The 23,098-nt window shown below is 42.8% G+C and overlaps 1 protein-coding gene across 6 annotated transcripts in view; it reads left to right on the top strand.

Annotated features, from left to right (window-relative positions):
* Positions 1–23,098, top strand: part of LOC137563158 (uncharacterized) — a 246,475-nt gene that overhangs the window by 17,569 nt on the left and 205,808 nt on the right. For 4 of the 6 annotated variants that reach the window (XM_068275267.1, XM_068275268.1, XM_068275266.1 and 1 more), the window contains exon 2: positions 20,505–20,617. The gene's annotated coding sequence lies outside the window, so the exon portion shown is untranslated. Of the gene's footprint in view, positions 1–1,240; positions 1,284–20,504; positions 20,618–23,098 lie in introns of those variants that run through there. The other 2 variants (XR_011030273.1, XM_068275270.1) reach the window with 2 other exon arrangements.

Genomic DNA, 23,098 nt, shown 5'->3' with positions numbered 1-23,098 from the left:
CTGGGGACACCTATACACCTGGCTACATATACTGGGGACACCTAAAGACCTGGCTATCTATACAGGAGACACCTATAGACCTGGCTATCTATACAGGAGACACCTATAGACCTGGCTATCTGTACTGGGGACACCTATAGGCCTGGCTACCTATTCTGGAGACACCTGTAGACCTGGCTACCTATACTGGGGACACCTATAGACCTGGTTATCTTAGCTGGGGACATCTATAGACCTGGCTATCTTACATGGGGACATCTATAGACCTGGTTATCTATTCTGGGGACACCTGTAGACTAGGCTACTTATACTGGGGACACCTATAGACCTGGATACCTGCACTGGGAAAACTTATAGACCTGGTTACTTCCACTGGGGATACCTTTTGACCTGGTTACCTATATTGGGGGCACCTATTTTGGGGGAACTGCTGCCAGATTAACTATTTTTGGGGAACTGCTGCTGCCAGATTAAGTGTATTTTGAGAAACAGCTGCCAGATTCTGTGTATTTTTGGGGAACCGCTGCCAGATTGTGTATAATGGGGGAACTGCTGCTGCCAAATTATGTGTATTTGGGGGAACCGCTGCTGCCAGATAACGTCTATTTTGGGGGAACGACTGCCATATTATCTGTATTTTGGAAGAACCTCTGCCAAATTGCATGGATTTTCGGTGAAATGCTGTCAGATTACATGTATTTTGCGGGGAAACACTATGGCAGAGTTCAAACTTCCCCGGCAGACCTTTTACACCACTGCTAAGGTCATGTATATTTTGCCCCACCCATATTCTGTTGCGTGACCACACCCATTTTTTGGCGCGCCGCGCTACACGCGGCCCAGGGGTTTTTATCAGTATAAGATATAACATATTTACTGTTGTCAGTAAATTATTATATCTTAGTCTGTAAAAATATAACGTGAAAGGTGGGAAACACTGGTATGGGGGCCCCAAAATCTCCTATTGCCCGGGGGCCCCATGAGTTGTCAGTCCGCCCCTGCCACTGACTGGTAGTCTTTTTATCTGACAATAGAGAGATCATCCTATATGTTATGGACACCTGATGATGGCCTGTAACTTGTAGTGTGATCTCTCTGTCGCTAAATAAAATAATTACATAAAGCCTGTGGGCTGCAAGTAATCTGTGTAAAAGCCCTACCCTTGTGCTGAGGAATGGATTACCCAGTAGCTGTCTTGTTTACAAGTTGCTGTGGCAACCACATGTTACTATGTTTTTCTGGTGTTCTGGCTATGACAATCGCAAGCAGGTGGCCTGAAAGAGGTAACTAAAATGTGATAATTCCACCACAAATAAAAACTTACTTTGAAAGAAAAACACAAATAAAGGATAAAGGCAGGCCTACTCCTTCTCTGCGTTGCTATAGCTATGCTGGCTTTATTCCAATGGATGTTTCCTGAACAAGCCAAATGCGTTACAAGCATGGCACTTTTGATTTAGGATGGATTATGCATTGATTAAACAAGTGGATGTGGGGGGAGACCTGGGACTCTGTCATTCTTCTTTTCTACTTTAGTCTTGCAAAAAATAAGTTTGCCTTCTACAGTGCATCACTGCTGAATATGCATTGCATTCCAGCGGTTCTAGAGGTGTGTTTAGCTTACAGGGTCAACAAAGAGGTGATTTGCATATTCAGCAGTGATGCATTGTGGGACTCCTCAGAGCTCACTCCAACCAGAATAATCGCAAATACCTTGTGTTTTAAGAAGGCAAATTTCTGTTTTGCATAGCATTTTAGTAAGGAGGCTTTCTGGTCTCTTTCAGCCCCAGCTGGGCAAACTGTATCTCTCTGTATTTCTCTCTGTATTCGTCTCCTGTCTCTGTATTTTTCATGCTCCTTTTGAGGATTAACCCAATTTGTTAATCTATTAGATTTAGCAGCAGAATTCACTAAAAATTAGTCCTTTGTCACACTCTTACAGGAACCATGGGTCAAAGCAGGTAATTCGGGCACTGGCAGCTGCCTGGTAAATGGGCGCCACATAGACCACAATGTTAATGGCAGCTATGAAGGTGCCCAGGGGGTAATTTAGGGCACCAGCGGCGCCCAATAATTATCAAAATAAGGCAGCTTGAATGTTGGCGGAAGGAGTTTTGTAGCAGCGAAGGTGGAGCTAAAATCAGCAGAGATTGAAGCACAAGGGTCAGGATAGGTTTAGGCATCAGCAGAGGGAGGGTTCAAGTGAGAAGTGGTCAGGTTAAAATTACAGATATTTTTTTTTTAACCAAAACAAAGTTTATTGAACAGGATTTTAAAGTTACAAGGCATACATTCGCATATAAGAGATGTACATGAGCATTACTGCAAACCCAAGTATTCAGCATTATTCACAGAGAAAATAACGTATGTTTGTATAGGAAGGTATATGTATCAGCAAGCACAAATATTAGGAATAGTGGTGGATTAAACAAATACCTAAGAGGACGTAGTAATTGCACAAGATATGCAGAAACATTCAGGGGGGCACTAGCATGTGGAGTTTTTAGTTTGTATGAATGTTACCGGTTTTTCCATCTGTCCCAGAATAGATGGAACTTCTTTTGTGCACCTGTGTGCAAATAAACAAGTTTTTTTTTATGTGGCAAAGCAGTGCTGACTCGTTTGACCCAATTTTCAAAGGAAGGTGGCGTGGGCGCTAGCCATCTACATGTCACCTCTAGTCTGCCCATAAACAAGACTTCAGATAAAAAGGTTTTAAGTGAGTTATCAAGTGCTTCATCCTGAATTACACCAAGGAGGCACAATATGGGGTCAGAGTTCATAGGACAACCCATCTTGTCATATAGAAATGTAGTAATTTGGGCCTAAAAAGTAAAGATAGCTGGGCATTCCCAAATCAGATGGAAAAAGGTTGGGGAGGAAATGTGGCGTTTGGGACATATGTCAGAGGTTTGTGAGCTGTATTTGGAGACTTGTTTGGGGGTTAGGTAGGCCTGGTGCAGTATATAGATTTGCGTAATACGTTCCCTTACGCAAGGAGAAACTTTTTAGGAGCAAAAAGAGCATCATCCCAGTCTTCATCTGTGATGTCCAACCCACAAGATACCCATTTATTTCATAAAGGGGTGGTAAGTTCTTCTGCACCATAGTCCAGAAGGGTTTTGTATAACTCACCTATCATTTGTCTGATTGGGCCGTTCTTAATCATTTCTATGATAGGGGAGTTATAAATTTGTATAGGGGTGTTACCAAATTGTTTACTAAAGGCGTGTCTCAGCTGCCAGTATCTAAATTCTTGGTTAACAGGGATGGAATATGTATTTGCTATCTCAGAGAACAAAAGAATCTGGCCATTGAATGTAATATTATCAAGCATGATCACACCTTTGGTTATCCAGAATGAAAAGTCAGGTATAGTTTTATTAAATTCGATGAGCTTGGGATTATCCCACAAAGGGGTATGCTTTCCAATGCCTTTATCACTGTATAATTTGTTAACACATTTCCAAACCTGTGCAGCCTGCATAAGAATTGTATAGTGTTTTTTATCTTGAGGGACAAAACATCGGAGAGTATCAAGGGCTGGGCTTCCAAAAGTGGGGTCTTGTGGATATCCGAGCGATTCAGTGTTCATGAGGCTGGGACTAGAAACCATGCAGAAGTGTGCTGAAGTTGTGCTGCCCAGTAATACTTTTGAAATACGGGAAATGCAATTCCACCTAAATTGGTTGGATTTTGTAGTAACAAGCTTTTTAACTTAGCCCCACCCTTTCCCCAGAGGAAGCTAAGAAGTACAGATTTCAGTTTTATAAAGAAGGCGCATGGAATATAGACAGGGGAGTGGTGGATGATGTATAGAATTTTAGGTAGCAGTATAATTTTAATTAGGCTGTTTCTACCTGCAACCACTAATGGGAGTTTTGCCCAGGCTTTGCATCGTGGATGAACCAGTCAACTATTTGCAGGGGCGGAGGGTTATCAGATGGAGAGCTTGGGAGTGGGTCAAGTGGAAGAAGAACTGATTTAGAGCGGTTTACCTGGAGCCCAGAGTAAAAACCAGATTCTTCTATGATCTTAAGGGCACGAGACAGAGATGGTCCACCATCTGCAAGATACAAGATCGTATCGTCTGCATATAGACTTATTTTATCTTCAGTGGATTTGGTTTTGAAGCCTGAGATTTCAGGTGAGGCACGAATATGGCATGCTAAGGGTTCTGCGACCAGAGCATATAAGAGTGGAGACAGCGGGCATCCTTGTCTCATGCCCCTACCCAACGGAAAGGAGGGGGAAATCCATGTACCAGTACTGACTCTGGCCGAAGGCTGGGAGTATAATATACGTACCCATTTCTGAAAGTTCTCCCCTATACCAAACCTGGCAAGGACCGCTGAGAGGAAAGGCCATTCGATCGTATCAAAGCCTTACCTTAGCCATGTCAAGGGAGGCAATAACACGGGATGCACTGTTTAAATAAGGAGCTTATATACAGTATTTGTGAATAAAATTACAGATATTTTACTATCTGAATTAGCTAGAGCCCAACAGCAGAATATCGGTAATTTACATACCGAGCTATATCTTTCTGTACCATATTTGGGGGACGTAAAACTACATACTGACACTGGTGCCCAAAAAGCATCAATGCAATAGAAGGAGAGTAAGGGTGGGTTAAGAGTAGGGGTATACAAAAGAGTATTAGCAGCGCTACAAATCCTCTTCATTAAGAATTTCCCTACAATGTGTGTGGTTCAGTACTGCACCTAACAGTCTACCAGTAATGCCTTTTGAAAGGTGCCCAGCCAATAGTAGAATTAACCTGTTCCAATGTGATTGATGTGGAATGAAAACGTGAGCTTCCACCTTACATCCAACTGGTGACAAACTCACCAGATCCACTTGACCTTTTGTGAATGGGCCAAGTAGCACTTTGGGGTAATTAATTGGCTCCTCAGCCTTTACCAAGCCTCTTCCTGGTCCAGTCAAGATGTCCAAAGCACTGCCTGCAAGCAGCAACTGTACCAAACTTTAGAGAGACAGACCCAATGTCCTGCTAGGCACAGACCTGTATTTCCTGATGTGTTTGGTTGAATTTGTCTGTTGCATCCAGCTAGATGCAAGCTAATTAGATAAAAAGTAAAACCAATAGAGAATAGAGGTATTTGTATCAACCACCCTGTATACTACTTATGCTGCAGATTGCTGCTTCTGATAATAATGCTAAATAACCACAATAAAGCAATGAGCCACCTACCACAACATCACAAACAACAGTCTAAGCAAGGCCAGGCCGAGGCAGAGGCGAGAGAGGCTCCAGCACAGTGTAGGAGGGGCGCACGACTCAGTCACTTATCATTCCCCTATTGTGTTTGAAGCAGAGAGAAATAAGAAAAGGGGATACATGGCAGTGACTGAAAGCCAGATAACTAGAGTTTAAGGTGTTGGGGGCCCTGGGGTGCCTCTTAGTCTAATAGCAATCAGTGTGTGACAGCTGGGGTGGGAGGGATGGAGGGGCGCACTTTGGTGTCTCAGCCTTGGTTGCTGGAGGACCTAGTCCCAGCTCTGAGTCTAAGCAATGACAGACTGTCCAAAATGGCAGTCAGATACTCCAGCCATGTGAATGGAAATTATTTCTTTAGGATAGTCACAATACAGGAATAATCCATTTCTGAAATCCTGTTCACCACTGTTATAATTATGGCACTATACCTGTCTTTGTTGTCCATTTTGTTTTATTAACCAGGCCTACAAATGTTTATCCCTTAACATATTATTAATTTATAAAGCGCCAACATCTTCTGTGGCGCTGTACAAAGTAAGAAACAAACATGAAGTACATAATAATACAGAAAATAGTATACACCAATATACAAAATACAGAGTTGGTACAAAATACAGAATCAATACAAAATACAGAATTAGTAATAATAAAAGCAACATGATGAAAAAAATGTTTAACAAATTCCAAGACACGAAACGGTGAGAGAGCCCTGCCCTTGTGAGCTTACAATCTAAAGGATAACATAGAAAATAACCAGCAAGAAGGGGTATGATAATGCACCTAACCCTACATCATAACATTTCAAATATATTTATGTTGCATATAAAATCCAGAGCTCCCTCGTATGCAGAGGGTTTCCAAGCCCATTAATCATTGCTGTGTGTATAAAGAGGAGCAGGTAGTTCTGGTGACGCTCTGTGTGGCTAGATGGCAGTGTTGCTGTAAATAGGAGAGCTGGCCACTATTGTAACAGTTGAAGTTTCTGCCTCTTTCACGGAGTTTGGCTATAATATAATATATATGGAAATCAGAAGCAATGTCTGTAGCCTACCTGACATTTAAAGAAGAAAATTCACATAATGCTTAGCAATTTTGTAAAACTAAGCCTAGTACTGAGCTTATAGAATATTCTCACACTGCCTTAGAAGAAGATCTATCGCCTGTTTCAAACACAGATGAGATCTGCCCTTCCTTGGCCTGGCTGTCGTACGTGAACCCTCGGCAGCTCCATCTTCAATGGATTTCCTTTAATGTGTGGCAATAAGAACTGTTCCCTTTTCTGTAGGTGAAAGGGAAGGATTCCAAATTAGATGCAGATCTTTGAGTGTGCATGGTGGCTGTGGCTGTCCGGAATTCTTTCATTACTTTGAATAATTTTGTGAAACTGACCAAGGGAGATAAGTAGGCGCTGTGTGCTATCACTATGTGTGTCATGTACAGATTACAGTAAATTACAATAGTTGTATAGATATAGAAAATAATCTCCTAGGCAGTATGAATGCTACAGCTTTTGCCTTATTCACATACCAATGTCCCTTTTCTTTTGTCTGCCATTCACTCTTTTGTTTTAGTTGTATTTAGAGATGTGGCAAACTTTTCGCCTGCGAACATCTCTGAGGCTTTTACTACTTCCGGGTCGCTCTGACCCGGAGTAGAACGCCTGCACTTGCCGGCGGAGCGCGTCCTAGATCGCGCTCCTGTTGCCAGGCACTCTCTGTGCATGAGCGTGACGTCGTTCATGACGTCACACACATGCGCAGAAAGTGCCCGGGAACAGGAGCGCGATCTAGGACGCGCTCCGCCAGGCAGCGCAGGCGTACTACTCCGGGTCAGAGCGACCCGGAAGTGGTAAAAGCCACAGGGATTTAGAGATGTTCGCCGGCGAACGGTTCGGGAACCGTTCGCCACATCTCTGGTTGTATTTTGTGGTGTACAAGACTACTTTTTAACCCTTGAAAATCTTCTGAAATGTCGGGGATCATCTTATACACTGGGTGTCATCGATGCCAGGTGATACTGGATGCTGATATACAAAGCGCGTACGCGACATTCTGATGTTTATGTGATGCTGATACGTGATACGCGTACACGACATGCTGATGTTTAATTACCGAGTGCTGTAGATTCTGCAGTCACCGCATATGCTGGGGGGAGCTCACTTCTCACGCTGCATGGTCTGGGACGCCCAGGGTATGGAAGAAAGAGATTGTGCTGTGTCCATAAAACACGCCTCTTCCACCAGTCTGGCCCGCCCTATCCTGTTACCGCCTCTCAGATCTAGCTGCTGAGGACTGTAGTGAAGCGGCGGAGGCGCACATGTGCAAGATCTGAGAGGAGGAGAAGGAGGTAAATAGGATACAAGGGCGAGCCAGACAGGCAAAAGACGAGTGTTTAATGGGCACAGCACGATCTATTCTTCCATACCGCTCTGATGATGACAGGGACTCAGGGAGAGCTGACCAATCCACTTGGATACAAGTAGAGCTGAGCATTCTGCTAAGGGAGAGGGAGAGTTGACCAATCCAACCAGTCAATCGCTTGTATACTGTTATATACTGGGTACCACATACAGTACAGCACCAGTATCTGTTCATACATAGTACCAGTTTATGATGGGTTTTTTTCATTTTTATTTACTGTGCATTTGAAGAGGGGTAGTCTTATACGGCGAGTATATCCCAAACTCTATATTTTAACTGGAAAAGTTGCGGGGTCATTTTATACGCCCAGTTTTATATGCCGGAAAATACAGAATTTAATCCAGTTTCTTCTTCTTCTGTTGTTGGTTATTTCTTTTTTTGACCATTTTGTTGCACTTGCTAGAATTATTATTTGGCTTTACCTCAGATATAAAGGCTTATACACAACATGCAATTTTCCATCAGATTATCAGATTGATCATTTCCAGCATGTTCAATCTGTTTCTGATTAATTTTGAGAAATTATCGATCAATCTGTCAATCTGAGGAAAAAATTGCACAGTGTGTATAAGCCATAAGAAACCTTTAAAAAAATGCATGAGACGTTCCGTCTATCAATCTGTTTAGCAAATTTAGTTTAACTGCTACTCAAATACTTTGGGCCTAATTACTCTATTTACACTAATAAATAAATGTGCACATGACCAAGCAATCCCATTTCACACATTTACTATGAATTTGCCTATGTCCTCATCTGGCCCAAGTAAAGGCTTAAAGCAATCCTGAAGTATATTTATATACTTATCTTAGTAGTGGGAAGCTTCTGGATAGTCTGGCTTCCTGGTTCCTCTTACATCCCACCATTCCAGCATTGGGTCTCTCCTAATGTTCTGGTCGCGGCTGTGTACGAGTACTGCACTGGGCATGTGTGAGTATGGTCAGTGCATGCCCAGTAGAGGGAAGAGTTGGTGCACAGAGCAATTTTCTTCTGTACATTAGCACCTACCTCTACTGGACTTCCATGCACAGACCATACTCGTACATGCCCACTGTGGTGGTATATATATATATATTTTTTTATTATTACTTTCTCTCTGCTCTCCCATCTCCCTACCTAGCATGTTATTTCCGCCATTCAAAACCTCCCTAGTACTTTTATAATAATCTTCAACTTCTAGGGTCACTTGCTACAATGCTCAACCCACCGCATATGGGGGCACACTTTTTGTCAGTCTGTGTGAAAATAAAAGCAAGGAGAGTGACAGGCCAACCCCACCTCTTCCATAGCCGCCCACTCCACATCCCAGGATGCCCACATTTCTGTCCTCTCCCCGAGCTGCTGTGACAGACTCTCTTTTTCCAGTTGTGGAAAGGAAGGAGGTGGTATAAGCACTATTCCTCCTCCACGGAGAGACTGCAGCTCTCTGGAAGACATGACATCCCTGTATAAAGCCCCTACTGTTACTTCAGGGGTATGCCAAAAGTATAAGGAGGAAGAGAATGAGTTGTGGAAGAACTTCTTACAAAATACGTAGATGGCAGCAAACAGGGCTTTATATGAGTTTACTATTTACCCGCATCAGTGTTTGCATAATTTAACTTTTATCAGTTAGCCATTAAAAGGTATTACTTTTACAAGGCTTTGGTTTTTTTCGGCCTACATAATTTGTTTGATGGAAATACATATATCCAGGCACATCGCCTCTAGTTAGGACATTAAATAAATTATTAGGGAAAGGGAGGTGCTGAAGGGGGTGTGGCTAGAAAACAGCAAAAATCTATTAACCCTTCGCACACTCACATGCAAATGTTCAAACAAATGCATTCACAGATTCACTCATCCAGGCACAACTGTTATCCCTACAGCTAAATTAAAAGCCAGGGTTTTAGTTCACAGAAGAATGCATTCTTATGCTTAGTCACCTATACTGCGCAGAAGTACCCAGGTAAACATAGGTGTCCTAACTCTGGCCCTGTAACATGCATAGTGCAGACATGCAAACACATTCATTGCATCAAACCTATCAATGGATTAGGAGCACACATCCTAACTTCCTCTCCTGGGAAAGACGGTGCATCTTACCAATCGCACAAGGGAGCTAACGTTATGTGTCCATGTGCACCATGCGCATACACCAGCATAAGCTGTGTGCATGCTGACAAATACATCCAGGGGAAGGAGGGAGTGCACTGAATTAGACCCTAGCCACAGGGGTCAGTAGTAAAATGGAAATACATATATCCAGGCACATCGCCTCTAGTTAGGACATTAAATAAATTATTAGGGAAAGGGAGGTGCTGAAGGGGGTGTGGCTAGAAAACAGCAAAAATCTATTAACCCTTCGCACACTCACATGCAAATGTTCAAACAAATGCATTCACAGATTCACTCATCCAGGCACAACTGTTATCCCTACAGCTAAATTAAAAGCCAGGGTTTTAGTTCACAGAAGAATGCATTCTTATGCTTAGTCACCTATACTGCGCAGAAGTACCCAGGTAAACATAGGTGTCCTAACTCTGGCCCTGTAACATGCATAGTGCAGACATGCAAACACATTCATTGCATCAAACCTATCAATGGATTAGGAGCACACATCCTAACTTCCTCTCCTGGGAAAGACGGTGCATCTTACCAATCGCACAAGGGAGCTAACGTTATGTGTCCATGTGCACCATGCGCATACACCAGCATAAGCTGTGTGCATGCTGACAAATACATACAGGGGAAGGAGGGAGTGCACTGAATTAGACCCTAGCCACAGGGGTCAGTAGTAAAATGGAAATACATATATCCAGGCACATCGCCTCTAGTTAGGACATTAAATAAATTATTAGGGAAAGGGAGGTGCTGAAGGGGGTGTGGCTAGAAAACAGCAAAAATCTATTAACCCTTCGCACACTCACATGCAAATGTTCAAACAAATGCATTCACAGATTCACTCATCCAGGCACAACTGTTATCCCTACAGCTAAATTAAAAGCCAGGGTTTTAGTTCACAGAAGAATGCATTCTTATGCTTAGTCACCTATACTGCGCAGAAGTACCCAGGTAAACATAGGTGTCCTAACTCTGGCCCTGTAACATGCATAGTGCAGACATGCAAACACATTCATTGCATCAAACCTATCAATGGATTAGGAGCACACATCCTAACTTCCTCTCCTGGGAAAGACGGTGCATCTTACCAATCGCACAAGGGAGCTAACGTTATGTGTCCATGTGCACCATGCGCATACACCAGCATAAGCTGTGTGCATGCTGACAAATACATACAGGGGAAGGAGGGAGTGCACTGAATTAGACCCTAGCCACAGGGGTCAGTAGTAAAATGGAAATACATATATCCAGGCACATCGCCTCTAGTTAGGACATTAAATAAATTATTAGGGAAAGGGAGGTGCTGAAGGGGGTGTGGCTAGAAAACAGCAAAAATCTATTAACCCTTCGCACACTCACATGCAAATGTTCAAACAAATGCATTCACAGATTCACTCATCCAGGCACAACTGTTATCCCTACAGCTAAATTAAAAGCCAGGGTTTTAGTTCACAGAAGAATGCATTCTTATGCTTAGTCACCTATACTGCGCAGAAGTACCCAGGTAAACATAGGTGTCCTAACTCTGGCCCTGTAACATGCATAGTGCAGACATGCAAACACATTCATTGCATCAAACCTATCAATGGATTAGGAGCACACATCCTAACTTCCTCTCCTGGGAAAGACGGTGCATCTTACCAATCGCACAAGGGAGCTAACGTTATGTGTCCATGTGCACCATGCGCATACACCAGCATAAGCTGTGTGCATGCTGACAAATACATACAGGGGAAGGAGGGAGTGCACTGAATTAGACCCTAGCCACAGGGGTCAGTAGTAAAATGGAAATACATATATCCAGGCACATCGCCTCTAGTTAGGACATTAAATAAATTATTAGGGAAAGGGAGGTGCTGAAGGGGGTGTGGCTAGAAAACAGCAAAAATCTATTAACCCTTCGCACACTCACATGCAAATGTTCAAACAAATGCATTCACAGATTCACTCATCCAGGCACAACTGTTATCCCTACAGCTAAATTAAAAGCCAGGGTTTTAGTTCACAGAAGAATGCATTCTTATGCTTAGTCACCTATACTGCGCAGAAGTACCCAGGTAAACATAGGTGTCCTAACTCTGGCCCTGTAACATGCATAGTGCAGACATGCAAACACATTCATTGCATCAAACCTATCAATGGATTAGGAGCACACATCCTAACTTCCTCTCCTGGGAAAGACGGTGCATCTTACCAATCGCACAAGGGAGCTAACGTTATGTGTCCATGTGCACCATGCGCATACACCAGCATAAGCTGTGTGCATGCTGACAAATACATACAGGGGAAGGAGGGAGTGCACTGAATTAGACCCTAGCCACAGGGGTCAGTAGTAAAATGGAAATACATATATCCAGGCACATCGCCTCTAGTTAGGACATTAAATAAATTATTAGGGAAAGGGAGGTGCTGAAGGGGGTGTGGCTAGAAAACAGCAAAAATCTATTAACCCTTCGCACACTCACATGCAAATGTTCAAACAAATGCATTCACAGATTCACTCATCCAGGCACAACTGTTATCCCTACAGCTAAATTAAAAGCCAGGGTTTTAGTTCACAGAAGAATGCATTCTTATGCTTAGTCACCTATACTGCGCAGAAGTACCCAGGTAAACATAGGTGTCCTAACTCTGGCCCTGTAACATGCATAGTGCAGACATGCAAACACATTCATTGCATCAAACCTATCAATGGATTAGGAGCACACATCCTAACTTCCTCTCCTGGGAAAGACGGTGCATCTTACCAATCGCACAAGGGAGCTAACGTTATGTGTCCATGTGCACCATGCGCATACACCAGCATAAGCTGTGTGCATGCTGACAAATACATACAGGGGAAGGAGGGAGTGCACTGAATTAGACCCTAGCCACAGGGGTCAGTAGTAAAATGGAAATACATATATCCAGGCACATCGCCTCTAGTTAGGACATTAAATAAATTATTAGGGAAAGGGAGGTGCTGAAGGGGGTGTGGCTAGAAAACAGCAAAAATCTATTAACCCTTCGCACACTCACATGCAAATGTTCAAACAAATGCATTCACAGATTCACTCATCCAGGCACAACTGTTATCCCTACAGCTAAATTAAAAGCCAGGGTTTTAGTTCACAGAAGAATGCATTCTTATGCTTAGTCACCTATACTGCGCTGGATGAGTGAATCTGTGAATGCATTTGTTTGAACATTTGCATGTGAGTGTGCGAAGGGTTAATAGATTTTTGCTGTTTTCTAGCCACACCCCCTTCAGCACCTCCCTTTCCCTAATAATTTATTTAATGTCCTAACTAGAGGCGATGTGCCTGGATATATGTATTTCCATTTTACTACTGACCCCTGTGGCTAGGGTCTAATTCAGTGCACTCCCTCCTTCCCCTGTATGTATTTGTCAGCATGCACACAGCTTATGCTGGTGTATGCGCATGGTGCACATGGACACATAACGTTAGCTCCCTTGTGCGATTGGTAAGATGCACCGTCTTTCCCAGGAGAGGAAGTTAGGATGTGTGCTCCTAATCCATTGATAGGTTTGATGCAATGAATGTGTTTGCATGTCTGCACTATGCATGTTACAGGGCCAGAGTTAGGACACCTATGTTTACCTGGGTACTTCTGCGCAGTATAGGTGACTAAGCATAAGAATGCATTCTTCTGTGAACTAAAACCCTGGCTTTTAATTTAGCTGTAGGGATAACAGTTGTGCCTGGATGAGTGAATCTGTGAATGCATTTGTTTGAACATTTGCATGTGAGTGTGCGAAGGGTTAATAGATTTTTGCTGTTTTCTAGCCACACCCCCTTCAGCACCTCCCTTTCCCTAATAATTTATTTAATGTCCTAACTAGAGGCGATGTGCCTGGATATATGTATTTCCATTTTACTACTGACCCCTGTGGCTAGGGTCTAATTCAGTGCACTCCCTCCTTCCCCTGTATGTATTTGTCAGCATGCACACAGCGTATGCTGGTGTATGCGCATGGTGCACATGGACACATAACGTTAGCTCCCTTGTGCGATTGGTAAGATGCACCGTCTTTCCCAGGAGAGGAAGTTAGGATGTGTGCTCCTAATCCATTGATAGGTTTGATGCAATGAATGTGTTTGCATGTCTGCACTATGCATGTTACAGGGCCAGAGTTAGGACACCTATGTTTACCTGGGTACTTCTGCGCAGTATAGGTGACTAAGCATAAGAATGCATTCTTCTGTGAACTAAAACCCTGGCTTTTAATTTAGCTGTAGGGATAACAGTTGTGCCTGGATGAGTGAATCTGTGAATGCATTTGTTTGAACATTTGCAGGTGAGTGTGCGAAGGGTTAATAGATTTTTGCTGTTTTCTAGCCACACCCCCTTCAGCACCTCCCTTTCCCTAATAATTTATTTAATGTCCTAACTAGAGGCGATGTGCCTGGATATATGTATTTCCATTTTACTACTGACCCCTGTGGCTAGGGTCTAATTCAGTGCACTCCCTCCTTCCCCTGTATGTATTTGTCAGCATGCACACAGCTTATGCTGGTGTATGCGCATGGTGCACATGGACACATAACGTTAGCTCCCTTGTGCGATTGGTAAGATGCACCGTCTTTCCCAGGAGAGGAAGTTAGGATGTGTGCTCCTAATCCATTGATAGGTTTGATGCAATGAATGTGTTTGCATGTCTGCACTATGCATGTTACAGGGCCAGAGTTAGGACACCTATGTTTACCTGGGTACTTCTGCGCAGTATAGGTGACTAAGCATAAGAATGCATTCTTCTGTGAACTAAAACCCTGGCTTTTAATTTAGCTGTAGGGATAACAGTTGTGCCTGGATGAGTGAATCTGTGAATGCATTTGTTTGAACATTTGCATGTGAGTGTGCGAAGGGTTAATAGATTTTTGCTGTTTTCTAGCCACACCCCCTTCAGCACCTCCCTTTCCCTAATAATTTATTTAATGTCCTAACTAGAGGCGATGTGCCTGGATATATGTATTTCCATTTTACTACTGACCCCTGTGGCTAGGGTCTAATTCAGTGCACTCCCTCCTTCCCCTGTATGTATTTGTCAGCATGCACACAGCTTATGCTGGTGTATGCGCATGGTGCACATGGACACATAACGTTAGCTCCCTTGTGCGATTGGTAAGATGCACCGTCTTTCCCAGGAGCGGAAGTTAGGATGTGTGCTCCTAATCCATTGATAGGTTTGATGCAATGAATGTGTTTGCATGTCTGCACTATGCATGTTACAGGGCCAGAGTTAGGACACCTATGTTTACCTGGGTACTTCTGCGCAGTATAGGTGACTAAGCATAAGAATGCATTCTTCTGTGAACTAAAACCCTGGCTTTTAATTTAGCTGTAGGGATAACAGTTGTGCCTGGATGAGTGAATCTGTGAATGCATTTGTTTGAACATTTGCATGTGAGTGTGCGAAGGGTTAATAGATTTTTGCTGTTTTCTAGCCACACCCCCTTCAGCACCTCCCTTTCCCTAATAATTTATTTAATGTCCTAACTAGAGGCGATGTGCCTGGATATATGTATTTCCATTTTACTACTGACCCCTGTGGCTAGGGTCTAATTCAGTGCACTCCCTCCTTCCCCTGTATGTATTTGTCAGCATGCACACAGCTTATGCTGGTGTATGCGCATGGTGCACATGGACACATAACGTTAGCTCCCTTGTGCGATTGGTAAGATGCACCGTCTTTCCCAGGAGAGGAAGTTAGGATGTGTGCTCCTAATCCATTGATAGGTTTGATGCAATGAATGTGTTTGCATGTCTGCACTATGCATGTTACAGGGCCAGAGTTAGGACACCTATGTTTACCTGGGTACTTCTGCGCAGTATAGGTGACTAAGCATAAGAATGCATTCTTCTGTGAACTAAAACCCTGGCTTTTAATTTAGCTGTAGGGATAACAGTTGTGCCTGGATGAGTGAATCTGTGAATGCATTTGTTTGAACATTTGCATGTGAGTGTGCGAAGGGTTAATAGATTTTTGCTGTTTTCTAGCCACACCCCCTTCAGCACCTCCCTTTCCCTAATAATTTATTTAATGTCCTAACTAGAGGCGATGTGCCTGGATATATGTATTTCCATTTTACTACTGACCCCTGTGGCTAGGGTCTAATTCAGTGCACTCCCTCCTTCCCCTGTATGTATTTGTCAGCATGCACACAGCTTATGCTGGTGTATGCGCATGGTGCACATGGACACATAACGTTAGCTCCCTTGTGCGATTGGTAAGATGCACCGTCTTTCCCAGGAGAGGAAGTTAGGATGTGTGCTCCTAATCCATTGATAGGTTTGATGCAATGAATGTGTTTGCATGTCTGCACTATGCATGTTACAGGGCCAGAGTTAGGACACCTATGTTTACCTGGGTACTTCTGCGCAGTATAGGTGACTAAGCATAAGAATGCATTCTTCTGTGAACTAAAACCCTGGCTTTTAATTTAGCTGTAGGGATAACAGTTGTGCCTGGATGAGTGAATCTGTGAATGCATTTGTTTGAACATTTGCATGTGAGTGTGCGAAGGGTTAATAGATTTTTGCTGTTTTCTAGCCACACCCCCTTCAGCACCTCCCTTTCCCTAATAATTTATTTAATGTCCTAACTAGAGGCGATGTGCCTGGATATATGTATTTCCATTTTACTACTGACCCCTGTGGCTAGGGTCTAATTCAGTGCACTCCCTCCTTCCCCTGTATGTATTTGTCAGCATGCACACAGCTTATGCTGGTGTATGCGCATGGTGCACATGGACACATAACGTTAGCTCCCTTGTGCGATTGGTAAGATGCACCGTCTTTCCCAGGAGAGGAAGTTAGGATGTGTGCTCCTAATCCATTGATAGGTTTGATGCAATGAATGTGTTTGCATGTCTGCACTATGCATGTTACAGGGCCAGAGTTAGGACACCTATGTTTACCTGGGTACTTCTGCGCAGTATAGGTGACTAAGCATAAGAATGCATTCTTCTGTGAACTAAAACCCTGGCTTTTAATTTAGCTGTAGGGATAACAGTTGTGCCTGGATGAGTGAATCTGTGAATGCATTTGTTTGAACATTTGCATGTGAGTGTGCGAAGGGTTAATAGATTTTTGCTGTTTTCTAGCCACACCCCCTTCAGCACCTCCCTTTCCCTAATAATTTATTTAATGTCCTAACTAGAGGCGATGTGCCTGGATATATGTATTTCCATTTTACTACTGACCCCTGTGGCTAGGGTCTAATTCAGTGCACTCCCTCCTTCCCCTGTATGTATTTGTCAGCATGCACACAGCTTATGCTGGTGTATGCGCATGGTGCACATGGACACATAACGTTAGCTCCCTTGTGCGATTGGTAAGATGCACCGTCTTTCCCAGGAGAGGAAGTTAGGATGTGTGCTCCTAATCCATTGATAGGTTTGATGCAATGAATGTGTTTGCATGTCTGCACTATGCATGTTACAGGGCCAGAGTTAGGACACCTATGTTTACCTGGGTACTTCTGCGCAGTATAGGTGACTAAGCATAAGAATGCATTCTTCTGTGAACTAAAACCCTGGCTTTTAATTTAGCTGTAGGGATAACAGTTGTGCCTGGATGAGTGAATCTGTGAATGCATTTGTTTGAACATTTGCATGTGAGTGTGCGAAGGGTTAATAGATTTTTGCTGTTTTCTAGCCACACCCCCTTCAGCACCTCCCTTTCCCTAATAATTTATTTAATGTCCTAACTAGAGGCGATGTGCCTGGATATATGTATTTCCATTTTACTACTGACCCCTGTGGCTAGGGTCTAATTCAGTGCACTCCCTCCTTCCCCTGTATGTATTTGTCAGCATGCACACAGCTTATGCTGGTGTATGCGCATGGTGCACATGGACACATAACGTTAGCTCCCTTGTGCGATTGGTAAGATGCACCGTCTTTCCCAGGAGAGGAAGTTAGGATGTGTGCTCCTAATCCATTGATAGGTTTGATGCAATGAATGTGTTTGCATGTCTGCACTATGCATGTTACAGGGCCAGAGTTAGGACACCTATGTTTACCTGGGTACTTCTGCGCAGTATAGGTGACTAAGCATAAAAATGCATTCTTCTGTGAACTAAAACCCTGGCTTTTAATTTAGCTGTAGGGATAACAGTTGTGCCTGGATGAGTGAATCTGTGAATGCATTTGTTTGAACATTTGCAGGTGAGTGTGCGAAGGGTTAATAGATTTTTGCTGTTTTCTAGCCACACCCCCTTCAGCACCTCCCTTTCCCTAATAATTTATTTAATGTCCTAACTAGAGGCGATGTGCCTGGATATATGTATTTCCATTTTACTACTGACCCCTGTGGCTAGGGTCTAATTCAGTGCACTCCCTCCTTCCCCTGTATGTATTTGTCAGCATGCACACAGCTTATGCTGGTGTATGCGCATGGTGCACATGGACACATAACGTTAGCTCCCTTGTGCGATTGGTAAGATGCACCGTCTTTCCCAGGAGAGGAAGTTAGGATGTGTGCTCCTAATCCATTGATAGGTTTGATGCAATGAATGTGTTTGCATGTCTGCACTATGCATGTTACAGGGCCAGAGTTAGGACACCTATGTTTACCTGGGTACTTCTGCGCAGTATAGGTGACTAAGCATAAGAATGCATTCTTCTGTGAACTAAAACCCTGGCTTTTAATTTAGCTGTAGGGATAACAGTTGTGCCTGGATGAGTGAATCTGTGAATGCATTTGTTTGAACATTTGCATGTGAGTGTGCGAAGGGTTAATAGATTTTTGCTGTTTTCTAGCCACACCCCCTTCAGCACCTCCCTTTCCCTAATAATTTATTTAATGTCCTAACTAGAGGCGATGTGCCTGGATATATGTATTTCCATTTTACTACTGACCCCTGTGGCTAGGGTCTAATTCAGTGCACTCCCTCCTTCCCCTGTATGTATTTGTCAGCATGCACACAGCTTATGCTGGTGTATGCGCATGGTGCACATGGACACATAACGTTAGCTCCCTTGTGCGATTGGTAAGATGCACCGTCTTTCCCAGGAGCGGAAGTTAGGATGTGTGCTCCTAATCCATTGATAGGTTTGATGCAATGAATGTGTTTGCATGTCTGCACTATGCATGTTACAGGGCCAGAGTTAGGACACCTATGTTTACCTGGGTACTTCTGCGCAGTATAGGTGACTAAGCATAAGAATGCATTCTTCTGTGAACTAAAACCCTGGCTTTTAATTTAGCTGTAGGGATAACAGTTGTGCCTGGATGAGTGAATCTGTGAATGCATTTGTTTGAACATTTGCATGTGAGTGTGCGAAGGGTTAATAGATTTTTGCTGTTTTCTAGCCACACCCCCTTCAGCACCTCCCTTTCCCTAATAATTTATTTAATGTCCTAACTAGAGGCGATGTGCCTGGATATATGTATTTCCATTTTACTACTGACCCCTGTGGCTAGGGTCTAATTCAGTGCACTCCCTCCTTCCCCTGTATGTATTTGTCAGCATGCACACAGCTTATGCTGGTGTATGCGCATGGTGCACATGGACACATAACGTTAGCTCCCTTGTGCGATTGGTAAGATGCACCGTCTTTCCCAGGAGAGGAAGTTAGGATGTGTGCTCCTAATCCATTGATAGGTTTGATGCAATGAATGTGTTTGCATGTCTGCACTATGCATGTTACAGGGCCAGAGTTAGGACACCTATGTTTACCTGGGTACTTCTGCGCAGTATAGGTGACTAAGCATAAGAATGCATTCTTCTGTGAACTAAAACCCTGGCTTTTAATTTAGCTGTAGGGATAACAGTTGTGCCTGGATGAGTGAATCTGTGAATGCATTTGTTTGAACATTTGCATGTGAGTGTGCGAAGGGTTAATAGATTTTTACATAATTTGTTTGGCTAACACAGTACACAAACATTTTCACTACTATCAAGCATTCCAATATAATCATAAATGTTTCTGTTGCAATTAATCTTATCTCAGTCAGCTTGGCTCTTATTTTGGTACATTGCTGAGGAGAGAGAAGCTTGGTATGCCCCCTTCCACTGAGAATACACCTAACCCCTCTGCAGAAGCTCCTGAAACACAATCTATGCTGTGTTTACATACGTTTACAAAGCAAGCTGTGCCGTTTCTAGGAGAAAAAAAGAGTAAGGGAGGAAATGACATCAGAATTGCCTTCAGTCAGAGGCAGTAAAGATGGAAAATTCCAGAAACTGTTTTCTCTTTGTTCACTATATAAAAGTCACTGAAATCAAAATGTGGACAGTACAATACATATGTAAGTAGAACAAGTATTTATCTACGTATATATATTTTTTCATGGGATAGTATGGCTCTCCTGCTGCTTTAAGATCAGTTCAAGTTAATTTCTTACGGTGCACTTGTACAAATCTGAATCCTGAGAAAAGAATACAATGGATTAGGATACCACAAAATAAAATACATTAACGTTATAGATCTGTTCACATGTACAGCTGCATAGCCATGACAATCTAAACAAAGTATGAAGTCTCAGTGTCATGCTACCATGCATGTTGACATGCTCACGTGTATTTACATGTGCAGAAAGCAATAGACAGTTTTCATACATGGCGGAGCAATGCGATCACTGGCGATACACTGCTGTGATATTGTGCATGAGCGAACAGCTCCTATTCATTTCACTAGAAAGAGGCAGATCATCATTTCAGTCTAATACGTTGAGCCTTGTGGAATAAAATGTACTATATGTTGCATGAAAAGTTTCATTCTTTTTATTTCAGTCACAAAGGAAAATAAAGAAGAAATCCATGATTAAGGTCACTGGTAGAACCTGTGAATCCCAGCACATTGCTATGACTTACATCCTGCACAGCATGAGGTACGCTACTGCCTGGTAAGGCTGAATGAACAATCCCACTCTTCTTTTCTGGGGCTTTAGTAAATCAGGCTGTCTAAGAGCCGTAACTGGCAAATATAGGATCTCCAAGATGTGTACTGTATCTGTTAGGAGCTGGCAGTGACATAAAGACTTTATTGGTCATACATTGGTCACACAAGTAAACTCTCTAGTACCACAGTACTCTGACCCCTTAAAGGGGTTTTGTGGCATGCGAACCGGTCACTTATTCATCTTGTTAGACGAATAATTGACCATTGCCGGCGGTGGGGAACGGAGGATCGTAGGAAGACAGCGCGGCTACAGGGGGCCAATAGAAGCCCCAGGTAAGTGTCAGGTTTTTTTTTTTTAACATGCCACAAAACCCCTTTAAAGATCAGAGCCTTTTTTTTTTAATCCTCACTGATTGTCTCACAGTCATCACAGGGTCAGGAGTCAATGAATGAACTTGGCTGTCATTTGTTAAAGAGGAACTGTAGTGAAAATAACATAATTAATACAATTTCTTATTTTCCATAATATTCACCTATACATTATTTAGTCAGTGTTTGCCTATTGCAAATCTTGTCTTTACCTGATTTACATACTGAAATGTTTCACTGATAGTGACATCTTTAGTCCTGCCAGGTGATCGTTGTGCAATGTTCCTTTCTGAGAGTTCTATGCACAGTGGAAGATACTGCTTGCTTGGTAGTTGGAATTTTTTTTTTATTTCCCACAATGCCCAGGCATGGTCGGAAAATTCCACGGAATTATTAATTCCGAGATTCCGGTCGGAATTAATAATTCCGATTTTGTTAGTCGGAACGGAATTTCTCAAACGGAATTCCGCGGAAATTTATAATTCCGACAGAATTTTCCGAAATCACATCAAAATATTTTCTTTTTCTCTCTCTCTCTCTCTCTCCCTCCTCCATCCATCCTCTTATATCATCCAGTAGGGGAATTGCAGATTTTCAAAACAGCTTATATACCATAGCTGGGATTTGAACCCAGGATGCAGTGTGTAGTAGGTATCTGTCTTAACCTCTAGACCATGAACCACACTACATGGTATAGCTATCCTAGCATAAACCATACTACCATTATGATCAATGCAATAGAAAAAGTAGTATGATTAAGGATCGGTACTTTTTGAAAAGCATGCTTATATACCATAGCTGGGATTTGAACCCAGGATGCAGTGTGTAGTAGCTAGTAGGTATCTGTCTTAACCTCTAGACCATGAACCACACTACATGGTAAAGCTATCCTAGCATAAACCATACTACCATTATGATCAATGCAATAGAAAAAGTAGTATGATTAAGGATCGGTACTTTTTGAAAAGCATGCTTATATACCATAGCTGGGATTTGAACCCAGGATGCAGTGTGTAGTAGCTAGTAGGTATCTGTCTTAACCTCTAGACCACGAACCACACTACATGGTAAAGCTGGCCTAGCATAAACCATACTACCATTATGATCAATTCAATAGAAAAAGTAGCATGATTAAGGATTGGTACTTTTTGAAAAGCATGCTTATATACCATAGCTGGGATTTGAACCCAGGACACAGTGTGTAGTAGGCATCTGTGTTACCCTCTAGACCATGAACCACACTACATGGTAGTAGGTATCTGTCTTACCCCATAGACCATCAACCACACTCAGGGCCGGGCCGAGGCAGAGGCTGGAGAGGCTCCAGCCTCAGGGCGCAGTGTAGGAGGGGGTGCACAATTCATTCAGCTGTCATTCCCAATTGTGTTTGAAGCAGAAAGAAATAAGAAAAGGTGATACATGGCAGCGACTGCAAGCCAGATAAGTAGCGATTAAGGTGTTGGGGGGGTTGGGGGCCCTGGGGCATCTCTTAGTGTAATAGCAATCAGTGTGTGATGGCTGGGGTGGGAGGCATGGGGGGCACACTTTGCTGTCTCAGCCTTGGGTGCTGAAGGACCTTGTTCTACATGCTAAAGCTGGCCTAGCATGTACCATACTACCATTATAATCAATTCAATAGATATGCTATGGTATATAAGCATGCTTTTCAAAAAGTACCAATCCTTAATCATGCTACTTTTTCTATTGAATTGATCATAATGGTAGTATGGTTTATGCTAGGACAGCTTTACCATGTAGTGTGGTTCATGGTCTAGAGGTTAAGACAGATACCTACTAGCTACTACACACTGCATACTGGGTTCAAATCCCAGCTATGGTATATAAGCATGCTTTTCAAAAAGTACCGATCCTTAATCATACTACTTTTTCTATTGCATTGATCATAATGGTAGTATGGTTTATGCTAGGATAGCTTTACCATGTAGTGTGGTTCATGGTCTAGAGGTTAAGACAGATACCTACTAAACACTGCATCCTGGGTTCAAATCCCAGCTATGGTATATAAGCTGTTTTGAAAATCTGCAATTCCCTACTGGATGATATAAGAGGATGGATGGATGAGGAGATTTTCTGACGGAATTCTGTGTATCTCGGA

Source organism: Hyperolius riggenbachi, chromosome 3 (assembly GCF_040937935.1).
Source record: "Hyperolius riggenbachi isolate aHypRig1 chromosome 3, aHypRig1.pri, whole genome shotgun sequence".
In the NCBI taxonomy this organism is placed as follows: domain Eukaryota; kingdom Metazoa; phylum Chordata; class Amphibia; order Anura; family Hyperoliidae; genus Hyperolius; species Hyperolius riggenbachi.
The sequence above is the reverse complement of the archived record's forward strand: the minus strand, read 5'-3'. Positions and strand labels throughout refer to the sequence as shown.